The sequence below is a fragment of the Psammomys obesus genome, unplaced genomic scaffold, assembly GCF_907164565.1.
Source record: "Psammomys obesus unplaced genomic scaffold, mPsaObe1.curated_primary_1811, whole genome shotgun sequence".
NCBI classification, from domain to species: domain Eukaryota; kingdom Metazoa; phylum Chordata; class Mammalia; order Rodentia; family Muridae; genus Psammomys; species Psammomys obesus.
The window spans coordinates 18,208,546-18,217,026 of NW_026596166.1; positions in this window are offsets into that span (position 1 = coordinate 18,208,546).

The following is an 8,481-nucleotide window of genomic DNA, read 5'->3' on the forward strand; positions in this document are numbered from 1 at the left end:
CAGCTCTTACTATTTCCCACTTCTTACATAAAATTCCATTCACTCTGCCCATCAGTTGGCCATCAGGCTCAGCATCTGCTTTGACAGTCTATACTGCAGAAGCTTTCAGAGGCCCTCTGTGGCAGGTTTCAAGGTGGTTTCCTGTTTTCTTCTGGCTTTCAGAGGCCCTCTGTAGCGGGTTCCGAGGTTGTTTCCTATTTTCGTTTTCTTCTTTTTAGGACTTTGCTTAATTATGTTTGCACCTCATTTTGAATTAGGTGATTTGTTTTCTGGATACTCAGGTTTTTAAATCTTTATATATTCTAGATACTAAACCTGAATAAGATGTGTAATTTGCAAAGCTCTATCCTCATTCTCTAGCCTATCACGTTATCTGAATGAGATGGCATCCTTTGGCACAGAGAAATTTTTCAGCTTCATTGGGTCCCATCTTTTAGTTGCTGCTTTTAGTGCCTGTGCTATTTGTGTCCTGTTTAGAAATTCCTTTCCTCTACAAAAGAGTTTAATCACACACACTTCTCACTCCCTCTTCTTTTAAATTCACAGTGCACCCATAAAGAAATAAAAATTTGCACACAAACCTGAACATGAAAATATAAAGGGATGTAATTGGGAAGAAGAAAGGAATCAATGAGACGAAGTTAGTATGACCAAAGAGGTATATGTAAAGAACGTGAAATATGTTTACATAGAAAGAAATAATGATGGAAACTATTATATATATAATATATAAATATAAATAATAAAATATAAATTTACTAGAAGATATAACTATACACCTTTATACAGATAAGTAGTATCATTTTTTCAAGTTGAAGAATGGGAATTGAAGATGAAGCAGGCAAAGGCACCTGATACTGCTCTTAAAGATATGATGTTGATCCCAGTACCAGCATAGCTCAACGAAAGCACAGACTCCCCCAAGTTGCCCACCGAATACAACACATATTTGCTTGGACACACACATTCACACAAAACAAAACAGACACATTAAATATGTTTGAAGAAAAAGTAGTGAAGATCCTTGACCTCATTGGCACAGGAGACAACTTCCTTGACATAAGCCCAGTAGCACTGGCTCTAAGATCAACAATCAATAAATGGGACCTCATGAAACTGAAAAGCTTCTGTAAAGCAAAGGACACTGTCAGCAGAACAAAACGACAGCCTACAGATTGGGAACAGATTTTTACCAATCTTACTTAGGACAGAGGGCTAATATCCAGAACATACAAAGAACTCATAGAAGATAAATACCAATAAACCAAGTAATCCAATTAAAAAATGGAATACAGAGGTAAACAGATTTCTTGACAGAGGAATATTGAATGGCAGGGAAATATTTAAAGAAATGCTCAAAGTCCTTACACATCAGAAAAATGTGAATCAAAATCAAATTTTAAATATTTAATATTTAATAACTTTTCAAGTAGTAATTGTAGATACTGAATAATAACTTCATCCACCTATCAATTTTTAAGAAGCAGAAGGCTGTGGCTATCAAGAGTTTATCTTTAGAGAGGACTGTAGAACTTTAGCATTCTTTTGTTCTCTTGTCAAGAGCCATTCTATTAAAGGAATTCAGTAGGCATGTGGGATTTCTGCAAACTAATCTGGTATTTTGCAAGGTCTGTACCATGATGCATCCAGGATTCCCTTCCAACAACTGACATCCTGTTGTTTCCACAGTGCTGCATCCCTCAAAAATCTGACATGGTGTTAACCCTCACTTTCTGGGTATTTATCCATTTTGAATGAACAAATCTCCTATAGGGAGAATTATGAAGATGTATTGCTGTTCAGATGAAGTAATTCCTAATTATGGAATTCTGATGTAATTCAAAATATACAAACTATTATGTTGCAATTTTCCTTATACCTTGTCAGCTTATGGCATGATTTACTGTTATTCTAACTTTGTATCTTGGAATGAAAGACAGATAAAAATTACTGAACTAAGAGATAGTTGGATAATGCATAGCCAGACCAGTCCTAATGAAAAGAGATATATTTTTGTAACATCTTGGACCCTGTTAATATTTAAGAGTTGTCAATTTTTGACATTCTGAACTTACTATGAACTTGTATAATGGACGCATAGATAAGAAATGTTTAGTTTTAATGAAAAAAACAAACAAACATGTATCCTGTTGTATTTTAGAATTCACCCTTGGTCATGGTGTCTCTTCATAGCAATGGTACAGGAACTAAGACATTTGTTTAAAATCACATTGTTTATCAAAATGGTAAAGTTTCAGATTTTTTTGCATGACACCAAATTCTTCCTTTCCAATATTGACTAAATTATTAACACAGAGTTAATTTCAGTGAGCCTAGAAAACCTTCCAAAGGCACACTGTCTCATACATGTGTGGGTTTGTGTGTATGTGTTCTAAAAGCTAGAATTCTTTCTTTCTTGGGATTCCAAGATGGGTAGATAATGGCCTTTTAAAATGTTTCCTCTTAGGAAACTGCATTAATATATTGGACCAAATATATCCGGGCACAGGGTCTTTTCTGAGACTGACACTCAACCAAGGACCATCTATGGATATAACCTAGAACTTCTGCTCGGATGTGGCCCGTAGTAGCTCAGTAACCAAGTAGTTTCCCAAAGTAAGGGGGAAAAGAACTATTTCTAACAGGATCTCAAGGGCAGGCTCTTTGAGCTCCCCCCCCAAGGGGAGGAGCAGTCCTGTTAGGCCACAGAGGAGGACTTTGCAGCCAGCCCTGAAGAAACCTGATAAAACAGAGTCAAATGAAAGGGGAGGAGGTCCTCCCCTATCAGTGGACTTGGAAAGGGGCAGGGAGGAGACCAGGGAGGGAGTGTGGGGTTGGGGAGGGAATGAGGGAGCGGGATACAGCTGGGACACAGAGTTAACAAAATGTAACTAATAAGAAAAATAAAATTAAAAAAAAATATATATATATATTGGAATAATGAATGAGTAGTCCTTCACACTCTCAAGAATTTGAATATTAGGTCTCAAGATGGTGGTGATATATTGGAGGCGATGGAGGTATACCTTTTTTGAGGACCGGTGTCATTGGAGGTGGGCCTTGAGATTTTAAATACCCCTTATCATTTTAGTTTGCCCTGTGATTGACACAGTGCCAATGTATTTAAGGTTAAAACAAACAACTTGAGTTCACTGTCTGAGAAGACCATGCACTTCCCATTAGCAAAGTTTGAATCATGGCAACAACTGTAAAGGAATATTGGAAACCTGACAACCAGCACTGTTTTCTTTTAGTTCTTATGTTTTGCATGTAAGCCTTGCGTACAAATTAGTTGGTCAATATAGTTGAGAGTTCATTTGACAGAAAACAATTACCACTAAACTTCCTAAGTTCCTTCAAGTCTAATCTTGTAAACAGAAAGTACTTACATAGTACTTTTTGAGAATGTCTAAGAAACTATTATTCTTTTATTATTTAATATGGAATGTCAAACTGAATTAAGAATTAAATTAGCAATGAATGTTCAATTGAGCAGAACTGTGTTTGGAAGTATAGAAAATAAAGATTTCCTTGTAATATTTTACTAAGTGTTATAAAAGTCCTATTTATTGTATTAATATAGTTTTAAAAAATATGTATAAGGTCCAGCACTAGAAGTAAAACTGAGTTCTTATTTAGCCTCTGGGAAAATGGGTCTCTGATTATGAAGCATGATAAGATCCTCCATGAGTCATGCAGTAAGAGTCAGGCACTGGAATTATGTTTTCAATTATGCTGGTTATTTTACTGTATGGAGAATGGAAAATAGGAGTTCTTATACAGACCTATATTATTTTCTCCAGATTGACACAAAGAATTAAAATCGTAATGAAAATATATTTTACATTAAACAATGAGGAGTAAGAAGTATATCCCTGAAGCACAGTAAATCTGAACATAGAGTCAGAAAAACAGGTTCAAGGGGAGGAAGAATGTTTTATACTTAGCCTAAGTTCAGCAATGTACCGTCTCACTGGGCACACAAACAATACATAAGAACAGACCCCAATCCCAGCAGCAGAAGGCCAACACAAAACAAATTCAATGGTGGGTTTTGAAGTGGTTTGTCTCATAATGCTACATCAGTGTTTGCTTTTCAATTTTTTTTAAAATTTTTATTGTCAGTTACATATATACTATGGTTTCTGATTTTGCCTTTTTAAAAATATGCATATAGTTTTACTTCCAAGTTTGGAGCTTAAGGGCAATTTCTGCATCTTCTGCATTTACATCTTTTAAAATAGAATAATTTTTAGTGATTTAATTTTTTAATTTATTTTTATTTATTACAATTTATTCACTTTGAATGCCAGCTGTAGTCCCCTCCCTGATCCCCTCCCAAGCCCATCCTCCCTCCCTCTTCTCTTCCAGTGCCCCTCCTGCAGTCCACTCATAGGTGAGGTCTTCCTCCTCTTCCATCTGATCCTTGCCTATCAGGTCTCACCAGGACTGGCTGCATTTGTCTTCCTCTGTGGCCTAGAAAGGCTGCCTCCACCCTCCCCCTCCCCCACCCAGGGGCCTAACACAGAGGGGCCTCTGAAAGACTCTGCCCAGCAGGGTATTAAAGTAGATGCTGAAACTAATAACCGATCTTTGGGCAAAGTGCAGGGACTCTTATGAAAGAAGGGGAAGATAAAAAGACCTGGAGGGGACAGGAGCTCCACAGGGAGAGCAACAGAAATCTGGGCACAGGGGTTTTCTGAGACTGATCCTCCAACCAAGAACCATGCATAGATATAACCTAGAACCCCTGCACAGATGTATCCCCATGGCAGCTCAGTCTCCAAATTGGTTCCCTACAGGGGCTGCCTCAATTTTGCTTTTTTATTGGATTTCTTTGAGTACAAATGTGTATGACTCTGCATTAATAAGTGTTTCTTATGCATTTACTCTGGATTTTTGTCATCTGTTTATTTTATTTTCCATTCTGGTTTGTTTTATTTTAGCTTATTTCATTTAACTATGTCATTTTACATTCCTGTTTGTATTCTAAAGACAAAGACTCTACCCAGCATTCTATAAAAGCAGATAATGAGATTCATAAACAAACTTTGGGCAGTGTGCAGGATATCTTAGAAAAGAAGGGGGCTATAGTAAGACCTAGAGAGGACAGTAGCTCCACAACCATAGCAACAGGACCAAAATATCTGGGCACAGGGGTCTTTTCTGAGACTGATACTCCAAACAAAGAACCTTTCATGCATATAATCTAGAACCCCTGCTCAGATGTAGCCCATGGCAGCTCAGTATCAAAGTGGATTCCCTAAGAGGGGAACAGGGACTGTCTCTGACCTGAACTCAGTGGCTGGCTCTTTGACCGCCTCCCCGGATGGGGGAGCAGCCTTGCCAAGCCACAGAGGAGGACAATGCAGCCAGTTCAGACGAGACCAGATAAGCTAGGGTCAGATGGAAGGGGAGGAGGACTTCCCTTATCCGTGGACTTGGAGAGGGGTATAGAAGGAGATGAGGGAGTGAGAGTAGGATTGGAAGGAGAGGCGGAAGGGGGCTACAGCTGAGATACAAAGTGAATAAACTGTAATTAATATAAAAAATAAAATTTTAATTAAAAAAAGACAAAGAGTGTGAATTTGGGTGGATGAATAAGTGGTGAGGAATTTGGAGAGGGGAAACCATAATCAGAATATACAGTATGAAAAAAGTCTATTTTCTATTAAAAATGAGGGAATTCATCAGGGGAGTGATTTTATAAGTGATTATTTTCTTACATTTTGATCAGATGCAAGCAGCTGGCATAAGTTCATCATATTATTCAAATCATATTTCACTAACAATAATATTTTAGATAGAAAAGACGGGTATTTTTCCTTAAGTTATAGAATAATTTGAGCCTGCATATTTAAATTATGTGAAGCAAATACACTGAATAAAAAATGTGAATAAATCTTCAAAAAAGGATTAGTATTGGCCAAATGTGAGTGACCTTTACTGAACTGTGAATAGAAAAATACCCAAATAAAAAGATTATTACCATCATGTAATGAATAGACTTACAATGTAAATTAAGCTTTAGTGTGTATTTCAAATAAACATACAAGGAATATTTTAAAACATATTTGTAATGCTTTGAATTTCATTATAAACATTTTCATATTGCAAAAGGCTAATTCCTCTGTTGTACAAATTGGCACAACATTAAAAAAAGCATATATTTTTTGGGAGAAGAACTTGCTTTTCCTGTATAGGGCTAGAGATTCAATTTCCAGTCTACCACAGAGGGGTAAGATGTTGTTTGATTGCATTTCATTATCATCATCACTGTCACCTCCATAGCATCATTTTTATTAAACTGAGGTGATGGGAGCAGATACAGAAACCCACATAACATCAAAAAACATTAGGCAGAACTTGTTGAATCCTGAAGTAGATGGGGAGGATGTATTTTAGGTGACAGTGGCAACAAGGACTAGAAAACCCACAAGAAACACACCAGAAAACCCACAGAATCAACTAACCTGGCCCATAGAAGCTCTCAAAGACTGAAGCAAAAATCAGGGAGCCTGCATACTCTGAACGAGGCCTCCCACATATATGTTATGGTTGTGTATCATTGTCTTCTTTCAGAACACTTAACAGTGGGAATGAGGCCTATCTCTGACAATTTTGCTTGCTTTGGGGATGCTTTATCTCCTATGTATTGCCTCCTCCAACCTTAATATGAGGGGAGGTGCCTATCTTATTGCAACTTTATATGCCATGTATGGTTGCTATTCCTGGTAGTCCTGCCCTTTGCTTAATGGAAATGGACAAGGAGTGTATGGGTACAGGGAGGAGAGGAGTGAGAGGTCAAGATGCAATACTGAGAGAATAAATTAAAAATTAAAAATAAGAATATTTAAGTATGTTTAACAAAATTGTAAAGCTACATGTGGAAACTGACAAGAAGGTATAGGAATGAGCTCATCAGAGAAACTGCAAACAGTAGGTGATAATCAGAACAGAGACCCAAAAATGAACATGCGCAGAGAGTGGGAGACTTGGGAGAACTCAGTAATAAATGGGGTGTCCTTATCAAGGATCAGAGATCTGTGTAGAAGCGGAGGAAAGATTTTAGGAAGCGGAGGTGGTGGTGACTCTAAGAAAACATCATCTTCAGGCAGAACAGAACTGAACATATATATATATATATATATGAACTTAAAAAGACTAAGTCAGCACATATAAGACTTGCTGGGGTTCACATCACAAAAAATAAGCATTGAGATGCAAAAGCAGGCAATGATTCCCACCCTTAACCAGGAAACTATTTTCCATTGACACTTGCTGTGAAAAGGAGAATCAGTTTTCTCCAAAGGACAAACACTGGGGATATCAACTCGACACCAAAGAGTAGTTGCTTATTACAAATTGCATCTTTTCTTTGTCTGTATGATTTTTGGAGTGTTTTTAATGTTATTTGTTTTGATTTTTTTATTATTTGTTTTCTTACTTTTTTACATATTTATTATTATTATTAATTACACTTTATTCATTTTGTATCCCCCCATAAGCCCCTCCCTCCTCCCCTCCCGATCCCACCCTCCCTCCCCTTTCTGCATGCATGCCACTCCCCAAGTCCACTGATAGGGGAGGTCCTCCTCTTCTTTCTGATCTTAGTCTTTTTTTTTTTTTTAGAGAAAGAAAAAGGGGGAACCAGCATGAAGTTAGATGGTTAGGAAAATGGGCAGGACCTGGGAAAGTTTAGAGGAAAGGTAAAATCATGGTCAAATATATATTATATGAGAAAGTAAATCATTAAAAATAAAAACTCATTTTAACACAATGAAATCTTTAAGTAGATATACAGAAATACCCTCATCTGACTGACTGACACAGCAGATGGCACTCTTTTTACTTTACCACCATTTTACCCCCTCCCACACACAGCCATGAAAGATCACCGTGGGACAGTGGCTATAAGTTTGTAGTTGATGACAATAAAAATTAAAGAATGGGACCACAGGGACTCTAAAAAGCAGGATTTACTATAAATTATTTCAGAGAAGTGACTACTATGAGCAGAGGAAGTGTGTGAAATCTGGAATAAATGTCTACTGTTGATGTGAACTGATCAGATCAAGTACACTCTCCTCAGACACATTGAAAAATGGCAAAATTCCAACCACCCCAACTCAAATGAAGCTCAGCGGGAACTGAGAAAGTCTTCCCTCTGGCCTAAGTGCATATATTGAAAATGTGTTCAGAAAATGTTCCCTATGCTTTCCCTCTCAAACCCACAGGTATATTTAGCCTGAATTACATCCCTATTAATACTGTTCCTACAAAATGAAACATGTCTACATAATGCAGCTCTATACCATAAAACCTGGCTCCACGTTTATTTTTAAGTAATAACCCTGCTTTCTGGGCCAGATACACAATAACTACTACTCTCTGTTCATCTATACGTAATAAGTAAAAGAAGTTTCTGTGTTGCTTCTCCATCAGAGAATCAAGTCTGTGCAGTCACAGTTTTTCTTTGTG